We start from the raw sequence: 23,115 nt of genomic DNA, 5'->3' as shown, positions 1-23,115 counted from the left end.
AGCACAGCTATATTTAGGGTGGAAGATGGGAGGCCGGCCAGAGGAACACTGGAATGATCAAGTCCAGAATGAACAAAGGCATGGATGAGTCTTTCAACTGCAGGTGAGCTGAGGCATGGCCGGAGTTGGACAATGTTTAGAATGTGGAAATACAATGTATTCAACTGATAACATTCTGTCAGTCCGTCTAATATCACAGTAAGAAGTCTCACAACACCAGGTTAAAGTCCAACAGGTTTGTTTCAAACACTCGCTTTCGGAGCGCTGCTCCTTCCTCAGGTGAATGAAGAGGTGTGTTCCAGAAACACATATATAGACAAAGTCAAAGATGCAAGACGATACTTTGAATGCGAGCATTTGCAGGTAATTAAGTCTGGTGTTAAGAAGTTGTATGACTTCTTTCTGTGCTCACCCCAGTCCAACGCCGGAACCTCCACATCATGTCTAATATCATACAGTTTAGTCAGGGATATTGAGGCGTAATGGATACAGTGTCAGTCATTGCTGAATATTAGGATTATTCCTGTATCTGTATCTCTGGAATATTATATCAATGCGGAACATTCCACAATTCATTGTGATCAGAAGCGGTACATAATGTTTCAATAACTCCATGAATATAATCATGCTGCACAGTCTTGCTTTTGCGATCCCTCAGCACTCAATCCTGAAAAACCGAGTTCAAATTGGAAAGCCTGTTAATAAAAGGAAACTTATCCCCGTCGGGGAATTGAACCCCGGTCTCCCGCGTGACAGGCGGGGATACTAACCACTATACTAACGAGGAACAGCTGATCAACAGCCAATACTGATCATCCAACAATCCAATTTCGGCCACTGAACCAAATCTGTTGAATTCTGTTAATGACCGTCGTACATCCCAGATGAGAATTGGAACACAGTCAGTTCACTGAGAGGAGGTTTCCTGTAATCCGCCCAGTCTCACTCCGAGAGATCTGAAGGAAACCCGCAGCCCCTCCAATCTCCGTTTGTGGTTAATTCCTGAATGGAGTGGACCACTCCTTCATTTTCAGATGATTATGTTTAGATCTGAAGGAAACAACGATTTTTCAACATTCGAGAGAATTGTTTGAGTCCTTAACCCGCAGCAATGTTTAATACCTCGTGTTTGACCACCTCAGTGCTGGACTTTTTCATTTATTTTTCGTACATGTTTCCCAGTATTGAGTCAGTTTTCTATGTGGACACCAGCTGCACGTGTGTGAAGTGGACCTGTTAACAGGAATTGAATTTGAATCTATCAGACAAAATCCAAGTTTTGTTCAGTTGACATCTCTCAGTTCAACTGAATATCCAAATTTCAATGAGTATTCGAAACCACTCCCTGCTGGTCTCTTGGTGAGGATTCGGTGCTTTCCCGCTGCGGACTGGGTTCAATTTCGGTCAAGACATTTTATTAAACAGCTAACCAGTTCGATGCTATCTGTCGGGGAAGGAGAATTCTGTTCACGCTGTGTATGGGCCCTGCACCTAAAAGCAAATGTGTCAAGCGACAGGTCACCGTCAGTGTCTCAGGCGAAACTACTAAGTTGAACAAAATGGAAACACCTAACTTCTTGTCCTCAGGTCAGAGCCAGGGTGACGATGAAACGCGGAATCACCTGCATTACCAAAAGAAACATTCAATCAAATACACGTCAACTGCCTGGAAGGCAGCTCTGCTCGCCATTATACCACATCACTGACAAAAGCTAGGGTGAAGTTAGGCATATGTCTCAAGCTTTTGACAAAGGAGCAACAAGACATAAGGTATTTTACAAGAACATTATCAAAAAGCGCAGAAGTAGGCCATTCGGCCCACTGAGTCTGCACCCACCCTCTGAAAGAACATGCTACCTGGGCTCACTCCACGCAACCACCACGGACCTGCACATCTTTGGACTGTGGGAGGAATGCCCCGCAGACACGGTGAGAAAGTGCACACTGTACACAGGCACCTCAAGCCGGAATGAAACGCGGCCCCTCGTGCTGTGAGGCAGTGGTGCTAACCACTGCGCCACCGTGACGCTTCTATTGTGGGCAATGAAATAAAGTTGACGCGGAGCCACAGATGGAGCTATTAGGTCAGCAGACAAAAACTTGGTCAAAGAGGTAGATTTTAAGGATCATCTTAAAGAGGACAGCGAGCGAGATAAGTGGAGAGGTTTAGGAAAGGAGTCCAGAACGTTCGACCATAGATTAAAATCGGGAATGTACAGAATATCAAAAGAGCAGAAATCTGGAAGATTTGTTGGGCTGGAGGGGGTTTCAGAGAAAGGGAAGGACGATGTCATGGAATGATTTGGACGTAAGGATGTGGATTTTAAAACATGCATTTTCGGGACAGGAGCCAGTGTCGATCAGCAAACACGGGGCTGATTGGTGAACTGGACTTGGTTCAGGTGAAGTTCCAGGCCGCAGGAGTCTGGATGAGCACAGCTATATTTAGGGTGGAAGATGGGAGGCCGGCCAGAGGAACACTGGAATGATCAAGTCCAGAATGAACAACGGCATGGATGAGTCTTTCAACTGCAGGTGAGCTGAGGCATGGCCGGAGTTGGACAATGTTTAGAATGTGAAAATACAATGTATTCAACTGATAACATTCTGTCAGTCCGTCTAATATCACAGTAAGAAGTCTCACAACACCAGGTTAAAGTCCAACAGGTTTGTTTCAAACACTCGCTTTCGGAGCGCTGCTCCTTCCTCAGGTAAATGAAGAGGTGTGTTCCAGAAACACATATATAGACAAAGTCAAATATGCAAGACGATACTTTAAATGCGAGCATTTGCAGGTAATTAAGTCTGGTGTTAAGAAGTTGTATGACTTCTTTCTGTGCTCACCCCAGTCCAACGCCGGAACCTCCACATCATGTCTAATATCATACAGTTTAGTCAGGGATATTGAGGCGTAATGGATACAGTGTCAGTCATTGCTGAATATTAGGATTATTCCTGTATCTGTATCTCTGGAATATTATATCAATGCGGAACATTCCACAATTCATTGTGATCAGAAGCGGTACATCATGTTTCAATAACTCCATGAATATAATCATGCTGCACAGTCTTGCTTTTGCGATCCCTCAGCACTCAATCCTGAAAAACCGAGTTCAAATTGGAAAGCCTGTTAATTAAAGGAAACTTCTCCCCGTCGGGGAATTGAACCCCGGTCTCCCGCGTGACAGGCGGGGATACTAACCACTATACTAACGAGGAACACCTGGTGAACTATCAATACTGATCATCCAACAATCCAATTTCCGCCACTGAACCAAATCTGTTGAATTCTGTTAATGACCGTCGTACATCCCAGATGAGAATTGGAACACAGTCAGTTCACTGAGAGGAGGTTTCCTGTAATCCGCCCAGTCTCACTCCGAGATATCTGAAGGAAACCCGCAGCCCCTCCAATCTCCGTTTGTGGTTAATTCCTGAATGGAGTGGACCACTCCTTCATTTTCAGATGATTATGTTTAGATCTGAAGTAAACAACGATTTTTCAACATTCGAGAGAATTGTTTGAGTCCTTAACCCGCAGCAATGTTTAATACCTCGTGTTTGACCACCTCAGTGCTGGACTTTTTAATTTATTTTTCGTACATGTTTCCCAGTATTGAGTCAGTTTTCTATGTGGACACCAGCTGCACGTGTGTGAAGTGGACCTGTTAACAGGAATTGAATTTGAATCTATCAGACAAAATCCAAGTTTTGTTCAGTTGACATCTCTCAGTTCAACTGAATATCCAAATTTCAATGAGTATTCGAAACCACTCCCTGCTGGTCTCTTGGTGAGGATTCGGTGCTTTCCCGCTGCGGACTGGGTTCAATTTCGGTCAAGACATTTTATTAAACAGCTAACCAGTTCGATGCTATCTGTCGGGGAAGGAGAATTCTGTTCACGCTGTGTATGGGCCCTGCACCTAAAAGCAAATGTGTCAAGCGACAGGTCACCGTCAGTGTCTCAGGCGAAACTACTAAGTTGAACAAAATGGAAACACCTAACTTCTTGTCCTCAGGTCAGAGCCAGGGTGACGATGAAACGCGGAATCACCTGCATTACCAAAAGAAACATTCAATCAAATACACGTCAACTGCCTGGAAGGCAGCTCTGCTCACCATTATACCACATCACTGACAAAAGCTAGGGTGAAGTTAGGCATATGTCTCAAGCTTTTGACAAAGGAGCAACAAGACATAAGGTATTTTACAAGAACATTATCATAAAGCGCAGAAGTAGGCCATTCGGCCCACTGAGTCTGCACCCACCCTCTGAAAGAACATGCTACCTGGGCTCACTCCACGCAACCACCCCGGACCTGCACATCTTTGGACTGTGGGAGGAATGCCCCGCAGACACGGTGAGAAAGTGCACACTGTACACAGGCACCTCAAGCCGGAATGAAACGCGGCCCCTCGTGCTGTGAGGCAGTGGTGCTAACCACTGCGCCACCGTGACGCTTCTATTGTGGGCAATGAAATAAAGTTGACGCTGAGCCACAGATGGAGCTATTATGTCAGCAGACAAAAACTTGGTCAAAGAGGTAGATTTTAAGGATCATCTTAAAGAGGACAGCGAGCGAGATAAGTGGAGAGGTTTAGGAAAGGAGTCCAGAACGTTGGACCATAGATTAAAATCGGGAATGTACAGAATATCAAAAGAGCAGAAATCTGGAAGATTTGTTGGGCTGGAGGGGGTTTCAGAGAAAGGGAAGGACGATGTCATGGAAGGATTTGGACGTAAGGATGTGGATTTTAAAACATGCATTTTCGGGACAGGAGCCAGTGTCGATCAGCAAACACGGGGCTGATTGGTGAACTGGACTTGGTTCAGGTGAAGTTCCAGGCCGCAGGAGTCTGGATCAGCACAGCTATATTTAGGGTGGAAGATGGGAGGCCGGCCAGAGGAACACTGGAATGATCAAGTCCAGAATGAACAACGGCATGGATGAGTCTTTCAACTGCAGGTGAGCTGAGGCATGGCCGGAGTTGGACAATGTTTAGAATATGAAAATACAATGTATTCAACTGATAACATTCTGTCAGTCCGTCTAATATCACAGTAAGAAGTCTCACAACACCAGGTTAAAGTCCAACAGGTTTGTTTCAAACACTCGCTTTCGGAGCGCTGCTCCTTCCTCAGGTGAATGAAGAGGTGTGTTCCAGAAACACATATATAGACAAAGTCAAAGATGCAAGACGATACTTTAAATGCGAGCATTTGCAGGTAATTAAGTCTGGTGTTAAGAAGTTGTATGACTTCTTTCTGTGCTCACCCCAGTCCAACGCCGGAACCTCCACATCATGTCTAATATCATACAGTTTAGTCAGGGATATTGAGGCGTAATGGATACAGTGTCAGTCATTGCTGAATATTAGGATTATTCCTGTATCTGTATCTCTGGAATATTATATCAATGCGCAACATTCCACAATTCTTTGTGATCAGAAGCGGTACATAATGTTTCAATAACTCAATGAATATAATCATGCTGCACAGTCTTGCTTTTGTAATCCCTCAGCACTCAATCCTGAAAAACCGAGTTCAAGTTGGAAAGCCTGTTAATAAAAGGAAACCTCTCCTCGTCGGGGAATTGAGCCCCGGTCTCCCGCGTGACAGGCGGGGATACTAACCACTATACTAACGAGGAACACCTGGTCAACAGCCAATACTGATCATCCAACAATCCAATTTCCGCCACTGAACCAAATCTGTTGAATTCTGTTAATGACCGTCGTACATCCCAGATGAGAATTGGAACACAGTCAGTTCACTGAGAGGAGGTTTCCTGTAATCCGCCCAGTCTCACTCCGAGATATCTGAAGGAAACCCGCAGCCCCTCCAATCTCCGTTTGTGGTTAATTCCTGAATGGAGTGGACCACTCCTTCATTTTCAGATGATTATGTTTAGATCTGAAGTAAACAACGATTTTTCAACATTCGAGAGAATTGTTTGAGTCCTTAACCCGCAGCAATGTTTAATACCTCGTGTTTGACCACCTCAGCGCTGGACTTCTTCATTTATTTTTCGACATGTTTCCCAGTATTGAGTCAGTTTTCTATGTGGACACCAGCCGCACGTGTGTGAAGTGGACCTGTTAACAGGAATTGAATTTGAATCTATCAGCCAAAATCCAAGTTTTGTTCAGTTGACATCTCTCAGTTCAACTGAATATCCAAATTTCAATGAGTATTCGAAACCACTCCCTGCTGGTCTCTTGGTGAGGATTCGGTGCTTTCCTGCTGCGGACTGGGTTCAATTTCGGTCAAGCCATTTTATTAAACAGCTAACCAGTTTGATGCTATCTGTCATGGAAGGAGAATTCTCTTCACGCTGTGTATGGGCCCTGCACCTAAATGCAAATGTGTCAAGCGACAGGTCACCGTTACTGTATCAGGCGAAACTACTAAGTTGAACAAAATGGAAACACCTAACTTCTTGTCCTCAGGTCAGAGCCAGGGTGACGATGAAACCCGGAATCACCTGCATTACCAAAATAAACATTCAATCAAATACACGTCAACTGCCTGGAAGGCAGCTCTGCTCACCATTATACCACATCACTGACAAAAGCTAGGGTGAAGTTAGGCATATGTCTCAAGCTTTTGACAAAGGAGCAACAAGACATAAGGTATTTTACAAGAACATTATCATAAAGCGCAGAAGTAGGCCATTCGGCCCACTGAGTCTGCACCCACCCTCTGAAAGAACATGCTACCTGGGCTCACTCCACGCAACCTCCCCGGACCTGCACATCTTTGGACTGTGGGAGGAATGCCCCGCAGACACGGTGAGAAAGTGCACACTGTACACAGGCACCTCAAGCCGGAATGAAACGCGGCCTCTCGCGCTGTGAGGCAGTGGTGCTAACCACTGCGCCACCGTGACGCTTCTATTGTGGGCAATGAAATAAAGTTGACGCTGAGCCACAGAAGGAGCTATTAGGTCAGCTGCCAAAAGCTTGGCCAAAGAGGTAGATTTTAAGGATCATCTTAAAGAGGAGAGCGAGCGAGATAAGTGGGAGGCTTAGGAAAGGAGTCCAGAACGTTAGACTACAGATTAAAATCGGGTTATACAGAATGTCAAAAGAGCAGAAATCTGGAAGATTTGTTGGGCTGGAGAAGGTTTCAGAGAAAGGGAAGGACGACGTCATGGAAGGATTTGGACGTAAGGATGGGGATTTTAAAACATGCATTTTCGGGACAGGAGCCAGTGTCGATCAGCAAACACGGGGCTGATTGGTGAACTGGACTTGGTTCAGGTGAAGTTCCAGGCCGCAGGAGTCTGGATGAGCACAGCTATATTTAGGGTGGAAGATGGGAGGCCGGCCAGAGGAACACTGGAATGATCAAGTCCAGAATGAACAAAGGCATGGATGAGTCTTTCAACTGCAGGTGAGCTGAGGCATGGCCGGAGTTGGACAATGTTTAGAATGTGGAAATACAATGTATTCAACTGATAACATTCTGTCAGTCCGTCTAATATCACAGTAAGAAGTCTCACAACACCAGGTTAAAGTCCAACAGGTTTGTTTCAAACACTCGCTTTCGGAGCGCTGCTCCTTCCTCAGGTGAATGAAGAGGTGTGTTCCAGAAACACATATATAGACAAAGTCAAAGATGCAAGACGATACTTTGAATGCGAGCATTTGCAGGTAATTAAGTCTGGTGTTAAGAAGTTGTATGACTTCTTTCTGTGCTCACCCCAGTCCAACGCCGGAACCTCCACATCATGTCTAATATCATACAGTTTAGTCAGGGATATTGAGGCGTAATGGATACAGTGTCAGTCATTGCTGAATATTAGGATTATTCCTGTATCTGTATCTCTGGAATATTATATCAATGCGGAACATTCCACAATTCATTGTGATCAGAAGCGGTACATCATGTTTCAATAACTCCATGAATATAATCATGCTGCACAGTCTTGCTTTTGCGATCCCTCAGCACTCAATCCTGAAAAACCGAGTTCAAATTGGAAAGCCTGTTAATTAAAGGAAACTTCTCCCCGTCGGGGAATTGAACCCCGGTCTCCCGCGTGACAGGCGGGGATACTAACCACTATACTAACGAGGAACAGCTGGTCAACAGCCAATACTGATCATCCAACAATCCAATTTCGGCCACTGAACCAAATCTGTTGAATTCTGTTAATGACCGTCGTACATCCCAGATGAGAATTGGAACACAGTCAGTTCACTGAGAGGAGGTTTCCTGTAATCCGCCCAGTCTCACTCCGAGATATCTGAAGGAAACCCGCAGCCCCTCCAATCTCCGTTTGTGGTTAATTCCTGAATGGAGTGGACCACTCCTTCATTTTCAGATGATTATGTTTAGATCTGAAGTAAACAACGATTTTTCAACATTCGAGAGAATTGTTTGAGTCCTTAACCCGCAGCAATGTTTAATACCTCGTGTTTGACCACCTCAGCGCTGGACTTCTTCATTTAATTTTCGACATGTTTCCCAGTATTGAGTCAGTTTTCTATGTGGACACCAGCCGCACGTGTGTGAAGTGGACCTGTTAACAGGAATTGAATTTGAATCTATCAGACAAAATCCAAGTTTTGTTCAGTTGACATCTCTCAGTTCAACTGAATATCCAAATTTCAATGAGTATTCGAAACCACTCCCTGCTGGTCTCTTGGTGAGGATTCGGTGCTTTCCCGCTGCGGACTGGGTTCAATTTCGGTCAAGCCATTTTATTAAACAGCTAACCAGTTTGATGCTATCTGTCATGGAAGGAGAATTCTGTTCACGCTGTGTATGGGCCCTGCACCTAAATGCAAATGTGTCAAGCGACAGGTCACCGTTACTGTATCAGGCGAAACTACTAAGTTGAACAAAATGGAAACACCTAACTTCTTGTCCTCAGGTCAGAGCCAGGGTGACGATGAAACGCGGAATCACCTGCATTACCAAAATAAACATTCAATCAAATACACGTCAACTGCCTGGAAGGCAGCTCTGCTCACCATTATACCACATCACTGACAAAAGCTAGGGTGAAGTTAGGCATATGTCTCAAGCTTTTGACAAAGGAGCAACAAGACATAAGGTATTTTACAAGAACATTATCATAAAGCGCAGAAGTAGGCCATTCGGCCCACTGAGTCTGCACCCACCCTCTGAAAGAACATGCTACCTGGGCTCACTCCACGCAACCTCCCCGGACCTGCACATCTTTGGACTGTGGGAGGAATGCCCCGCAGACACGGTGAGAAAGTGCACACTGTACACAGGCACCTCAAGCCGGAATGAAACGCGGCCTCTCGCGCTGTGAGGCAGTGGTGCTAACCACTGCGCCACCGTGACGCTTCTCTTGTGGGCAATGAAATAAAGTTGACGCTGAGCCACAGAAGGAGCTATTAGGTCAGCTGCCAAAAGCTTGGCCAAAGAGGTAGATTTTAAGGATCATCTTAAAGAGGAGAGCGAGCGAGATAAGTGGGAGGCTTAGGAAAGGAGTCCAGAACGTTAGACTACAGATTAAAATCGGGTTATACAGAATGTCAAAAGAGCAGAAATCTGGAAGATTTGTTGGGCTGGAGAAGGTTTCAGAGAAAGGGAAGGACGACGTCATGGAAGGATTTGGACGTAAGGATGGGGATTTTAAAACATGCATTTTCGGGACAGGAGCCAGTGTCGATCAGCAAACACGGGGCTGATTGGTGAACTGGACTTGGTTCAGGTGAAGTTCCAGGCCGCAGGAGTCTGGATGAGCACAGCTATATTTAGGGTGGAAGATGGGAGGCCGGCCAGAGGAACACTGGAATGATCAAGTCCAGAATGAACAAAGGCATGGATGAGTCTTTCAACTGCAGGTGAGCTGAGGCATGGCCGGAGTTGGACAATGTTTAGAATGTGGAAATACAATGTATTCAACTGATAACATTCTGTCAGTCCGTCTAATATCACAGTAAGAAGTCTCACAACACCAGGTTAAAGTCCAACAGGTTTGTTTCAAACACTCGCTTTCGGAGCGCTGCTCCTTCCTCAGGTGAATGAAGAGGTGTGTTCCAGAAACACATATATAGACAAAGTCAAAGATGCAAGACGATACTTTGAATGCGAGCATTTGCAGGTAATTAAGTCTGGTGTTAAGAAGTTGTATGACTTCTTTCTGTGCTCACCCCAGTCCAACGCCGGAACCTCCACATCATGTCTAATATCATACAGTTTAGTCAGGGATATTGAGGCGTAATGGATACAGTGTCAGTCATTGCTGAATATTAGGATTATTCCTGTATCTGTATCTCTGGAATATTATATCAATGCGGAACATTCCACAATTCATTGTGATCAGAAGCGGTACATCATGTTTCAATAACTCCATGAATATAATCATGCTGCACAGTCTTGCTTTTGCGATCCCTCAGCACTCAATCCTGAAAAACCGAGTTCAAATTGGAAAGCCTGTTAATTAAAGGAAACTTCTCCCCGTCGGGGAATTGAACCCCGGTCTCCCGCGTGACAGGCGGGGATACTAACCACTATACTAACGAGGAACAGCTGGTCAACAGCCAATACTGATCATCCAACAATCCAATTTCGGCCACTGAACCAAATCTGTTGAATTCTGTTAATGACCGTCGTACATCCCAGATGAGAATTGGAACACAGTCAGTTCACTGAGAGGAGGTTTCCTGTAATCCGCCCAGTCTCACTCCGAGATATCTGAAGGAAACCCGCAGCCCCTCCAATCTCCGTTTGTGGTTAATTCCTGAATGGAGTGGACCACTCCTTCATTTTCAGATGATTATGTTTAGATCTGAAGTAAACAACGATTTTTCAACATTCGAGAGAATTGTTTGAGTCCTTAACCCGCAGCAATGTTTAATACCTCGTGTTTGACCACCTCAGCGCTGGACTTCTTCATTTAATTTTCGACATGTTTCCCAGTATTGAGTCAGTTTTCTATGTGGACACCAGCCGCACGTGTGTGAAGTGGACCTGTTAACAGGAATTGAATTTGAATCTATCAGACAAAATCCAAGTTTTGTTCAGTTGACATCTCTCAGTTCAACTGAATATCCAAATTTCAATGAGTATTCGAAACCACTCCCTGCTGGTCTCTTGGTGAGGATTCGGTGCTTTCCCGCTGCGGACTGGGTTCAATTTCGGTCAAGCCATTTTATTAAACAGCTAACCAGTTTGATGCTATCTGTCATGGAAGGAGAATTCTGTTCACGCTGTGTATGGGCCCTGCACCTAAATGCAAATGTGTCAAGCGACAGGTCACCGTTACTGTATCAGGCGAAACTACTAAGTTGAACAAAATGGAAACACCTAACTTCTTGTCCTCAGGTCAGAGCCAGGGTGACGATGAAACGCGGAATCACCTGCATTACCAAAATAAACATTCAATCAAATACACGTCAACTGCCTGGAAGGCAGCTCTGCTCACCATTATACCACATCACTGACAAAAGCTAGGGTGAAGTTAGGCATATGTCTCAAGCTTTTGACAAAGGAGCAACAAGACATAAGGTATTTTACAAGAACATTATCATAAAGCGCAGAAGTAGGCCATTCGGCCCACTGAGTCTGCACCCACCCTCTGAAAGAACATGCTACCTGGGCTCACTCCACGCAACCTCCCCGGACCTGCACATCTTTGGACTGTGGGAGGAATGCCCCGCAGACACGGTGAGAAAGTGCACACTGTACACAGGCACCTCAAGCCGGAATGAAACGCGGCCTCTCGCGCTGTGAGGCAGTGGTGCTAACCACTGCGCCACCGTGACGCTTCTATTGTGGGCAATGAAATAAAGTTGACGCTGAGCCACAGAAGGAGCTATTAGGTCAGCTGCCAAAAGCTTGGCCAAAGAGGTAGATTTTAAGGATCATCTTAAAGAGGAGAGCGAGCGAGATAAGTGGGAGGCTTAGGAAAGGAGTCCAGAACGTTAGACTACAGATTAAAATCGGGTTATACAGAATGTCAAAAGAGCAGAAATCTGGAAGATTTGTTGGGCTGGAGAAGGTTTCAGAGAAAGGGAAGGACGACGTCATGGAAGGATTTGGACGTAAGGATGGGGATTTTAAAACATGCATTTTCGGGACAGGAGCCAGTGTCGATCAGCAAACACGGGGCTGATTGGTGAACTGGACTTGGTTCAGGTGAAGTTCCAGGCCGCAGGAGTCTGGATGAGCACAGCTATATTTAGGGTGGAAGATGGGAGGCCGGCCAGAGGAACACTGGAATGATCAAGTCCAGAATGAACAAAGGCATGGATGAGTCTTTCAACTGCAGGTGAGCTGAGGCATGGCCGGAGTTGGACAATGTTTAGAATGTGGAAATACAATGTATTCAACTGATAACATTCTGTCAGTCCGTCTAATATCACAGTAAGAAGTCTCACAACACCAGGTTAAAGTCCAACAGGTTTGTTTCAAACACTCGCTTTCGGAGCGCTGCTCCTTCCTCAGGTGAATGAAGAGGTGTGTTCCAGAAACACATATATAGACAAAGTCAAAGATGCAAGACGATACTTTGAATGCGAGCATTTGCAGGTAATTAAGTCTGGTGTTAAGAAGTTGTATGACTTCTTTCTGTGCTCACCCCAGTCCAACGCCGGAACCTCCACATCATGTCTAATATCATACAGTTTAGTCAGGGATATTGAGGCGTAATGGATACAGTGTCAGTCATTGCTGAATATTAGGATTATTCCTGTATCTGTATCTCTGGAATATTATATCAATGCGGAACATTCCACAATTCATTGTGATCAGAAGCGGTACATCATGTTTCAATAACTCCATGAATATAATCATGCTGCACAGTCTTGCTTTTGCGATCCCTCAGCACTCAATCCTGAAAAACCGAGTTCAAATTGGAAAGCCTGTTAATTAAAGGAAACTTCTCCCCGTCGGGGAATTGAACCCCGGTCTCCCGCGTGACAGGCGGGGATACTAACCACTATACTAACGAGGAACAGCTGGTCAACAGCCAATACTGATCATCCAACAATCCAATTTCGGCCACTGAACCAAATCTGTTGAATTCTGTTAATGACCGTCGTACATCCCAGATGAGAATTGGAACACAGTCAGTTCACTGAGAGGAGGTTTCCTGTAATCCGCCCAGTCTCACTCCGAGATATCTGAAGGAAACCCGCAGCCCCTCCAATCTCCGTTTGTGGTTAATTCCTGAATGGAGTGGACCACTCCTTCATTTTCAGATGATTATGTTTAGATCTGAAGTAAACAACGATTTTTCAACATTCGAGAGAATTGTTTGAGTCCTTAACCCGCAGCAATGTTTAATACCTCGTGTTTGACCACCTCAGCGCTGGACTTCTTCATTTATTTTTCGACATGTTTCCCAGTATTGAGTCAGTTTTCTATGTGGACACCAGCCGCACGTGTGTGAAGTGGACCTGTTAACAGGAATTGAATTTGAATCTATCAGACAAAATCCAAGTTTTGTTCAGTTGACATCTCTCAGTTCAACTGAATATCCAAATTTCAATGAGTATTCGAAACCACTCCCTGCTGGTCTCTTGGTGAGGATTCGGTGCTTTCCTGCTGCGGACTGGGTTCAATTTCGGTCAAGCCATTTTATTAAACAGCTAACCAGTTTGATGCTATCTGTCATGGAAGGAGAATTCTGTTCACGCTGTGTATGGGCCCTGCACCTAAATGCAAATGTGTCAAGCGACAGGTCACCGTTACTGTATCAGGCGAAACTACTAAGTTGAACAAAATGGAAACACCTAACTTCTTGTCCTCAGGTCAGAGCCAGGGTGACGATGAAACGCGGAATCACCTGCATTACCAAAATAAACATTCAATCAAATACACGTCAACTGCCTGGAAGGCAGCTCTGCTCACCATTATACCACATCACTGACAAAAGCTAGGGTGAAGTTAGGCATATGTCTCAAGCTTTTGACAAAGGAGCAACAAGACATAAGGTATTTTACAAGAACATTATCATAAAGCGCAGAAGTAGGCCATTCGGCCCACTGAGTCTGCACCCACCCTCTGAAAGAACATGCTACCTGGGCTCACTCCACGCAACCTCCCCGGACCTGCACATCTTTGGACTGTGGGAGGAATGCCCCGCAGACACGGTGAGAAAGTGCACACTGTACACATGCACCTCAAGCCGGAATGAAACGCGGCCTCTCGCGCTGTGAGGCAGTGGTGCTAACCACTGCGCCACCGTGACGCTTCTATTGTGGGCAATGAAATAAAGTTGACGCTGAGCCACAGAAGGAGCTATTAGGTCAGCTGCCAAAAGCTTGGCCAAAGAGGTAGATTTTAAGGATCATCTTAAAGAGGAGAGCGAGCGAGATAAGTGGGAGGCTTAGGAAAGGAGTCCAGAACGTTAGACTACAGATTAAAATCGGGTTATACAGAATGTCAAAAGAGCAGAAATCTGGAAGATTTGTTGGGCTGGAGAAGGTTTCAGAGAAAGGGAAGGACGACGTCATGGAAGGATTTGGACGTAAGGATGGGGATTTTAAAACATGCATTTTCGGGACAGGAGCCAGTGTCGATCAGCAAACACGGGGCTGATTGGTGAACTGGACTTGGTTCAGGTGAAGTTCCAGGCCGCAGGAGTCTGGATGAGCACAGCTATATTTAGGGTGGAAGATGGGAGGCCGGCCAGAGGAACACTGGAATGATCAAGTCCAGAATGAACAAAGGCATGGATGAGTCTTTCAACTGCAGGTGAGCTGAGGCATGGCCGGAGTTGGACAATGTTTAGAATGTGGAAATACAATGTATTCAACTGATAACATTCTGTCAGTCCGTCTAATATCACAGTAAGAAGTCTCACAACACCAGGTTAAAGTCCAACAGGTTTGTTTCAAACACTCGCTTTCGGAGCGCTGCTCCTTCCTCAGGTGAATGAAGAGGTGTGTTCCAGAAACACATATATAGACAAAGTCAAAGATGCAAGACGATACTTTGAATGCGAGCATTTGCAGGTAATTAAGTCTGGTGTTAAGAAGTTGTATGACTTCTTTCTGTGCTCACCCCAGTCCAACGCCGGAACCTCCACATCATGTCTAATATCATACAGTTTAGTCAGGGATATTGAGGCGTAATGGATACAGTGTCAGTCATTGCTGAATATTAGGATTATTCCTGTATCTGTATCTCTGGAATATTATATCAATGCGGAACATTCCACAATTCATTGTGATCAGAAGCGGTACATCATGTTTCAATAACTCCATGAATATAATCATGCTGCACAGTCTTGCTTTTGCGATCCCTCAGCACTCAATCCTGAAAAACCGAGTTCAAATTGGAAAGCCTGTTAATTAAAGGAAACTTCTCCCCGTCGGGGAATTGAACCCCGGTCTCCCGCGTGACAGGCGGGGATACTAACCACTATACTAACGAGGAACAGCTGGTCAACAGCCAATACTGATCATCCAACAATCCAATTTCGGCCACTGAACCAAATCTGTTGAATTCTGTTAATGACCGTCGTACATCCCAGATGAGAATTGGAACACAGTCAGTTCACTGAGAGGAGGTTTCCTGTAATCCGCCCAGTCTCACTCCGAGATATCTGAAGGAAACCCGCAGCCCCTCCAATCTCCGTTTGTGGTTAATTCCTGAATGGAGTGGACCACTCCTTCATTTTCAGATGATTATGTTTAGATCTGAAGTAAACAACGATTTTTCAACATTCGAGAGAATTGTTTGAGTCCTTAACCCGCAGCAATGTTTAATACCTCGTGTTTGACCACCTCAGCGCTGGACTTCTTCATTTAATTTTCGACATGTTTCCCAGTATTGAGTCAGTTTTCTATGTGGACACCAGCCGCACGTGTGTGAAGTGGACCTGTTAACAGGAATTGAATTTGAATCTATCAGACAAAATCCAAGTTTTGTTCAGTTGACATCTCTCAGTTCAACTGAATATCCAAATTTCAATGAGTATTCGAAACCACTCCCTGCTGGTCTCTTGGTGAGGATTCGGTGCTTTCCCGCTGCGGACTGGGTTCAATTTCGGTCAAGCCATTTTATTAAACAGCTAACCAGTTTGATGCTATCTGTCATGGAAGGAGAATTCTGTTCACGCTGTGTATGGGCCCTGCACCTAAATGCAAATGTGTCAAGCGACAGGTCACCGTTACTGTATCAGGCGAAACTACTAAGTTGAACAAAATGGAAACACCTAACTTCTTGTCCTCAGGTCAGAGCCAGGGTGACGATGAAACGCGGAATCACCTGCATTACCAAAATAAACATTCAATCAAATACACGTCAACTGCCTGGAAGGCAGCTCTGCTCACCATTATACCACATCACTGACAAAAGCTAGGGTGAAGTTAGGCATATGTCTCAAGCTTTTGACAAAGGAGCAACAAGACATAAGGTATTTTACAAGAACATTATCATAAAGCGCAGAAGTAGGCCATTCGGCCCACTGAGTCTGCACCCACCCTCTGAAAGAACATGCTACCTGGGCTCACTCCACGCAACCTCCCCGGACCTGCACATCTTTGGACTGTGGGAGGAATGCCCCGCAGACACGGTGAGAAAGTGCACACTGTACACAGGCACCTCAAGCCGGAATGAAACGCGGCCTCTCGCGCTGTGAGGCAGTGGTGCTAACCACTGCGCCACCGTGACGCTTCTATTGTGGGCAATGAAATAAAGTTGACGCTGAGCCACAGAAGGAGCTATTAGGTCAGCTGCCAAAAGCTTGGCCAAAGAGGCAGATTTTAAGGATCATCTTAAAGAGGAGAGCGAGCGAGATAAGTGGGAGGCTTAGGAAAGGAGTCCAGAACGTTAGACTACAGATTAAAATCGGGTTATACAGAATGTCAAAAGAGCAGAAATCTGGAAGATTTGTTGGGCTGGAGAAGGTTTCAGAGAAAGGGAAGGACGACGTCATGGAAGGATTTGGACGTAAGGATGGGGATTTTAAAACATGCATTTTCGGGACAGGAGCCAGTGTCGATCAGCAAACACGGGGCTGATTGGTGAACTGGACTTGGTTCAGGTGAAGTTCCAGGCCGCAGGAGTCTGGATGAGCACAGCTATATTTAGGGTGGAAGATGGGAGGCCGGCCAGAGGAACACTGGAATGATCAAGTCCAGAATGAACAAAGGCATGGATGAGTCTTTCAACTGCAGGTGAGCTGAGGCATGGCCGGAGTTGGACAATGTTTAGAATGTGGAAATACAATGTATTCAACTGATAACATTCTGTCAGTCCGTCTAATATCACAGTAAGAAGTCTCACAACACCAGGTTAAAGTCCAACAGGTTTGTTTCAAACACTCGCTTTCGGAGCGCTGCTCCTTCCTCAGGTGAATGAAGAGGTGTGTTCCAGAAACACATATATAGACAAAGTCAAAGATGCAAGACGATACTTTGAATGCGAGCATTTGCAGGTAATTAAGTCTGGTGTTAAGAAGTTGTATGACTTCTTTCTGTGCTCACCCCAGTCCAACGCCGGAACCTCCACATCATGTCTAATATCATACAGTTTAGTCAGGGATATTGAGGCGTAATGGATACAGTGTCAGTCATTGCTGAATATTAGGATTATTCCTGTATCTGTATCTCTGGAATATTATATCAATGCGGAACATTCCACAATTCATTGTGATCAGAAGCGGTACATCATGTTTCAATAACTCCATGAATATAATCATGCTGCACAGTCTTGCTTTTGCGATCCCTCAGCACTCAATCCTGAAAAACCGAGTTCAAATTGGAAAGCCTGTTAATTAAAGGAAACTACTCCCCGTCGGGGAATTGAACCCCGGTCTCCCGCGTGACAGGCGGGGATACTAACCACTATACTAACGAGGAACAGCTGGTCAACAGCCAATACTGATCATCCAACAATCCAATTTCGGCCACTGAACCAAATCTGTTGAATTCTGTTAATGACCGTCGTACATCCCAGATGAGAATTGGAACACAGTCAGTTCACTGAGAGGAGGTTTCCTGTAATCCGCCCAGTCTCACTCCGAGATATCTGAAGGAAACCCGCAGCCCCTCCAATCTCCGTTTGTGGTTAATTCCTGAATGGAGTGGACCACTCCTTCATTTTCAGATGATTATGTTTAGATCTGAAGTAAACAACGATTTTTCAACATTCGAGAGAATTGTTTGAGTCCTTAACCCGCAGCAATGTTTAATACCTCGTGTTTGACCACCTCAGCGCTGGACTTCTTCATTTATTTTTCGACATGTTTCCCAGTATTGAGTCAGTTTTCTATGTGGACACCAGCCGCACGTGTGTGAAGTGGACCTGTTAACAGGAATTGAATTTGAATCTATCAGACAAAATCCAAGTTTTGTTCAGTTGACATCTCTCAGTTCAACTGAATATCCAAATTTCAATGAGTATTCGAAACCACTCCCTGCTGGTCTCTTGGTGAGGATTCGGTGCTTTCCTGCTGCGGACTGGGTTCAATTTCGGTCAAGCCATTTTATTAAACAGCTAACCAGTTTGATGCTATCTGTCATGGAAGGAGAATTCTGTTCACGCTGTGTATGGGCCCTGCACCTAAATGCAAATGTGTCAAGCGACAGGTCACCGTTACTGTATCAGGCGAAACTACTAAGTTGAACAAAATGGAAACACCTAACTTCTTGTCCTCAGGTCAGAGCCAGGGTGACGATGAAACGCGGAATCACCTGCATTACCAAAATAAACATTCAATCAAATACACGTCAACTGCCTGGAAGGCAGCTCTGCTCACCATTATACCACATCACTGACAAAAGCTAGGGTGAAGTTAGGCATATGTCTCAAGCTTTTGACAAAGGAGCAACAAGACATAAGGTATTTTACAAGAACATTATCATAAAGCGCAGAAGTAGGCCATTCGGCCCACTGAGTCTGCACCCACCCTCTGAAAGAACATGCTACCTGGGCTCACTCCACGCAACCTCCCCGGACCTGCACATCTTTGGACTGTGGGAGGAATGCCCCGCAGACACGGTGAGAAAGTGCACACTGTACACAGGCACCTCAAGCCGGAATGAAACGCGGCCTCTCGCGCTGTGAGGCAGTGGTGCTAACCACTGCGCCACCGTGACGCTTCTATTGTGGGCAATGAAATAAAGTTGACGCTGAGCCACAGAAGGAGCTATTAGGTCAGCTGCCAAAAGCTTGGCCAAAGAGGTAGATTTTAAGGATCATCTTAAAGAGGAGAGCGAGCGAGATAAGTGGGAGGCTTAGGAAAGGAGTCCAGAACGTTAGACTACAGATTAAAATCGGGTTATACAGAATGTCAAAAGAGCAGAAATCTGGAAGATTTGTTGGGCTGGAGAAGGTTTCAGAGAAAGGGAAGGACGACGTCATGGAAGGATTTGGACGTAAGGATGGGGATTTTAAAACATGCATTTTCGGGACAGGAGCCAGTGTCGATCAGCAAACACGGGGCTGATTGGTGAACTGGACTTGGTTCAGGTGAAGTTCCAGGCCGCAGGAGTCTGGATGAGCACAGCTATATTTAGGGTGGAAGATGGGAGGCCGGCCAGAGGAACACTGGAATGATCAAGTCCAGAATGAACAAAGGCATGGATGAGTCTTTCAACTGCAGGTGAGCTGAGGCATGGCCGGAGTTGGACAATGTTTAGAATGTGGAAATACAATGTATTCAACTGATAACATTCTGTCAGTCCGTCTAATATCACAGTAAGAAGTCTCACAACACCAGGTTAAAGTCCAACAGGTTTGTTTCAAACACTCGCTTTCGGAGCGCTGCTCCTTCCTCAGGTGAATGAAGAGGTGTGTTCCAGAAACACATATATAGACAAAGTCAAAGATGCAAGACGATACTTTGAATGCGAGCATTTGCAGGTAATTAAGTCTGGTGTTAAGAAGTTGTATGACTTCTTTCTGTGCTCACCCCAGTCCAACGCCGGAACCTCCACATCATGTCTAATATCATACAGTTTAGTCAGGGATATTGAGGCGTAATGGATACAGTGTCAGTCATTGCTGAATATTAGGATTATTCCTGTATCTGTATCTCTGGAATATTATATCAATGCGGAACATTCCACAATTCATTGTGATCAGAAGCGGTACATCATGTTTCAATAACTCCATGAATATAATCATGCTGCACAGTCTTGCTTTTGCGATCCCTCAGCACTCAATCCTGAAAAACCGAGTTCAAATTGGAAAGCCTGTTAATTAAAGGAAACTTCTCCCCGTCGGGGAATTGAACCCCGGTCTCCCGCGTGACAGGCGGGGATACTAACCACTATACTAACGAGGAACAGCTGGTCAACAGCCAATACTGATCATCCAACAATCCAATTTCGGCCACTGAACCAAATCTGTTGAATTCTGTTAATGACCGTCGTACATCCCAGATGAGAATTGGAACACAGTCAGTTCACTGAGAGGAGGTTTCCTGTAATCCGCCCAGTCTCACTCCGAGATATCTGAAGGAAACCCGCAGCCCCTCCAATCTCCGTTTGTGGTTAATTCCTGAATGGAGTGGACCACTCCTTCATTTTCAGATGATTATGTTTAGATCTGAAGTAAACAACGATTTTTCAACATTCGAGAGAATTGTTTGAGTCCTTAACCCGCAGCAATGTTTAATACCTCGTGTTTGACCACCTCAGCGCTGGACTTCTTCATTTAATTTTCGACATGTTTCCCAGTATTGAGTCAGTTTTCTATGTGGACACCAGCCGCACGTGTGTGAAGTGGACCTGTTAACAGGAATTGAATTTGAATCTATCAGACAAAATCCAAGTTTTGTTCAGTTGACATCTCTCAGTTCAACTGAATATCCAAATTTCAATGAGTATTCGAAACCACTCCCTGCTGGTCTCTTGGTGAGGATTCGGTGCTTTCCCGCTGCGGACTGGGTTCAATTTCGGTCAAGCCATTTTATTAAACAGCTAACCAGTTTGATGCTATCTGTCATGGAAGGAGAATTCTGTTCACGCTGTGTATGGGCCCTGCACCTAAATGCAAATGTGTCAAGCGACAGGTCACCGTTACTGTATCAGGCGAAACTACTAAGTTGAACAAAATGGAAACACCTAACTTCTTGTCCTCAGGTCAGAGCCAGGGTGACGATGAAACGCGGAATCACCTGCATTACCAAAATAAACATTCAATCAAATACACGTCAACTGCCTGGAAGGCAGCTCTGCTCACCATTATACCACATCACTGACAAAAGCTAGGGTGAAGTTAGGCATATGTCTCAAGCTTTTGACAAAGGAGCAACAAGACATAAGGTATTTTACAAGAACATTATCATAAAGCGCAGAAGTAGGCCATTCGGCCCACTGAGTCTGCACCCACCCTCTGAAAGAACATGCTACCTGGGCTCACTCCACGCAACCTCCCCGGACCTGCACATCTTTGGACTGTGGGAGGAATGCCCCGCAGACACGGTGAGAAAGTGCACACTGTACACAGGCACCTCAAGCCGGAATGAAACGCGGCCTCTCGCGCTGTGAGGCAGTGGTGCTAACCACTGCGCCACCGTGACGCTTCTATTGTGGGCAATGAAATAAAGTTGACGCTGAGCCACAGAAGGAGCTATTAGGTCAGCTGCCAAAAGCTTGGCCAAAGAGGCAGATTTTAAGGATCATCTTAAAGAGGAGAGCGAGCGAGATAAGTGGGAGGCTTAGGAAAGGAGTCCAGAACGTTAGACTACAGATTAAAATCGGGTTATACAGAATGTCAAAAGAGCAGAAATCTGGAAGATTTGTTGGGCTGGAGAAGGTTTCAGAGAAAGGGAAGGACGACGTCATGGAAGGATTTGGACGTAAGGATGGGGATTTTAAAACATGCATTTTCGGGACAGGAGCCAGTGTCGATCAGCAAACACGGGGCTGATTGGTGAACTGGACTTGGTTCAGGTGAAGTTCCAGGCCGCAGGAGTCTGGATGAGCACAGCTATATTTAGGGTGGAAGATGGGAGGCCGGCCAGAGGAACACTGGAATGATCAAGTCCAGAATGAACAAAGGCATGGATGAGTCTTTCAACTGCAGGTGAGCTGAGGCATGGCCGGAGTTGGACAATGTTTAGAATGTGGAAATACAATGTATTCAACTGATAACATTCTGTCAGTCCGTCTAATATCACAGTAAGAAGTCTCACAACACCAGGTTAAAGTCCAACAGGTTTGTTTCAAACACTCGCTTTCGGAGCGCTGCTCCTTCCTCAGGTGAATGAAGAGGTGTGTTCCAGAAACACATATATAGACAAAGTCAAAGATGCAAGACGATACTTTGAATGCGAGCATTTGCAGGTAATTAAGTCTGGTGTTAAGAAGTTGTATGACTTCTTTCTGTGCTCACCCCAGTCCAACGCCGGAACCTCCACATCATGTCTAATATCATACAGTTTAGTCAGGGATATTGAGGCGTAATGGATACAGTGTCAGTCATTGCTGAATATTAGGATTATTCCTGTATCTGTATCTCTGGAATATTATATCAATGCGGAACATTCCACAATTCATTGTGATCAGAAGCGGTACATCATGTTTCAATAACTCCATGAATATAATCATGCTGCACAGTCTTGCTTTTGCGATCCCTCAGCACTCAATCCTGAAAAACCGAGTTCAAATTGGAAAGCCTGTTAATTAAAGGAAACTTCTCCCCGTCGGGGAATTGAACCCCGGTCTCCCGCGTGACAGGCGGGGATACTAACCACTATACTAACGAGGAACAGCTGGTCAACAGCCAATACTGATCATCCAACAATCCAATTTCGGCCACTGAACCAAATCTGTTGAATTCTGTTAATGACCGTCGTACATCCCAGATGAGAATTGGAACACAGTCAGTTCACTGAGAGGAGGTTTCCTGTAATCCGCCCAGTCTCACTCCGAGATATCTGAAGGAAACCCGCAGCCCCTCCAATCTCCGTTTGTGGTTAATTCCTGAATGGAGTGGACCACTCCTTCATTTTCAGATGATTATGTTTAGATCTGAAGTAAACAACGATTTTTCAACATTCGAGAGAATTGTTTGAGTCCTTAACCCGCAGCAATGTTTAATACCTCGTGTTTGACCACCTCAGCGCTGGACTTCTTCATTTATTTTTCGACATGTTTCCCAGTATTGAGTCAGTTTTCTATGTGGACACCAGCCGCACGTGTGTGAAGTGGACCTGTTAACAGGAATTG

General features: G+C 45.2%; 10 non-coding genes across 10 annotated transcripts; all 10 read right to left on the bottom strand.

Moving 5' to 3' along the window:
• Window positions 1–715: 715 nt before the first annotated feature.
• On the bottom strand, window positions 716–787 carry trnad-guc (transfer RNA aspartic acid (anticodon GUC)). Its single transcript has one exon. It is a non-coding gene; the product is annotated as a tRNA-Asp (tRNA).
• A 2,360-nt stretch (window positions 788–3,147) lies between these two features.
• On the bottom strand, window positions 3,148–3,219 carry trnad-guc (transfer RNA aspartic acid (anticodon GUC)). The gene has a single exon. It is a non-coding gene; the product is annotated as a tRNA-Asp (tRNA).
• A 2,360-nt stretch (window positions 3,220–5,579) lies between these two features.
• trnad-guc (transfer RNA aspartic acid (anticodon GUC)) lies at window positions 5,580–5,651 on the bottom strand. Its single transcript has one exon. It is a non-coding gene; the product is annotated as a tRNA-Asp (tRNA).
• Window positions 5,652–8,008: 2,357 nt separating this feature from the next.
• trnad-guc (transfer RNA aspartic acid (anticodon GUC)) lies at window positions 8,009–8,080 on the bottom strand. Its single transcript has one exon. It is a non-coding gene; the product is annotated as a tRNA-Asp (tRNA).
• A 2,357-nt stretch (window positions 8,081–10,437) lies between these two features.
• On the bottom strand, window positions 10,438–10,509 carry trnad-guc (transfer RNA aspartic acid (anticodon GUC)). The gene has a single exon. It is a non-coding gene; the product is annotated as a tRNA-Asp (tRNA).
• Window positions 10,510–12,866: 2,357 nt separating this feature from the next.
• Window positions 12,867–12,938, bottom strand: trnad-guc (transfer RNA aspartic acid (anticodon GUC)). The gene has a single exon. It is a non-coding gene; the product is annotated as a tRNA-Asp (tRNA).
• A 2,357-nt stretch (window positions 12,939–15,295) lies between these two features.
• Window positions 15,296–15,367, bottom strand: trnad-guc (transfer RNA aspartic acid (anticodon GUC)). Its single transcript has one exon. It is a non-coding gene; the product is annotated as a tRNA-Asp (tRNA).
• Window positions 15,368–17,724: 2,357 nt separating this feature from the next.
• On the bottom strand, window positions 17,725–17,796 carry trnad-guc (transfer RNA aspartic acid (anticodon GUC)). Its single transcript has one exon. It is a non-coding gene; the product is annotated as a tRNA-Asp (tRNA).
• Window positions 17,797–20,153: 2,357 nt separating this feature from the next.
• Window positions 20,154–20,225, bottom strand: trnad-guc (transfer RNA aspartic acid (anticodon GUC)). Its single transcript has one exon. It is a non-coding gene; the product is annotated as a tRNA-Asp (tRNA).
• Window positions 20,226–22,582: 2,357 nt separating this feature from the next.
• On the bottom strand, window positions 22,583–22,654 carry trnad-guc (transfer RNA aspartic acid (anticodon GUC)). The gene has a single exon. It is a non-coding gene; the product is annotated as a tRNA-Asp (tRNA).
• Window positions 22,655–23,115: the final 461 nt, after the last annotated feature.

The sequence above is a fragment of the Scyliorhinus torazame genome, chromosome 4 (genome assembly GCF_047496885.1).
Source record: "Scyliorhinus torazame isolate Kashiwa2021f chromosome 4, sScyTor2.1, whole genome shotgun sequence".
Taxonomy (NCBI): domain Eukaryota; kingdom Metazoa; phylum Chordata; class Chondrichthyes; order Carcharhiniformes; family Scyliorhinidae; genus Scyliorhinus; species Scyliorhinus torazame.
Note: the sequence above shows the minus strand (reverse complement) of the source record. Positions and strands in the feature narration are given on the sequence as shown.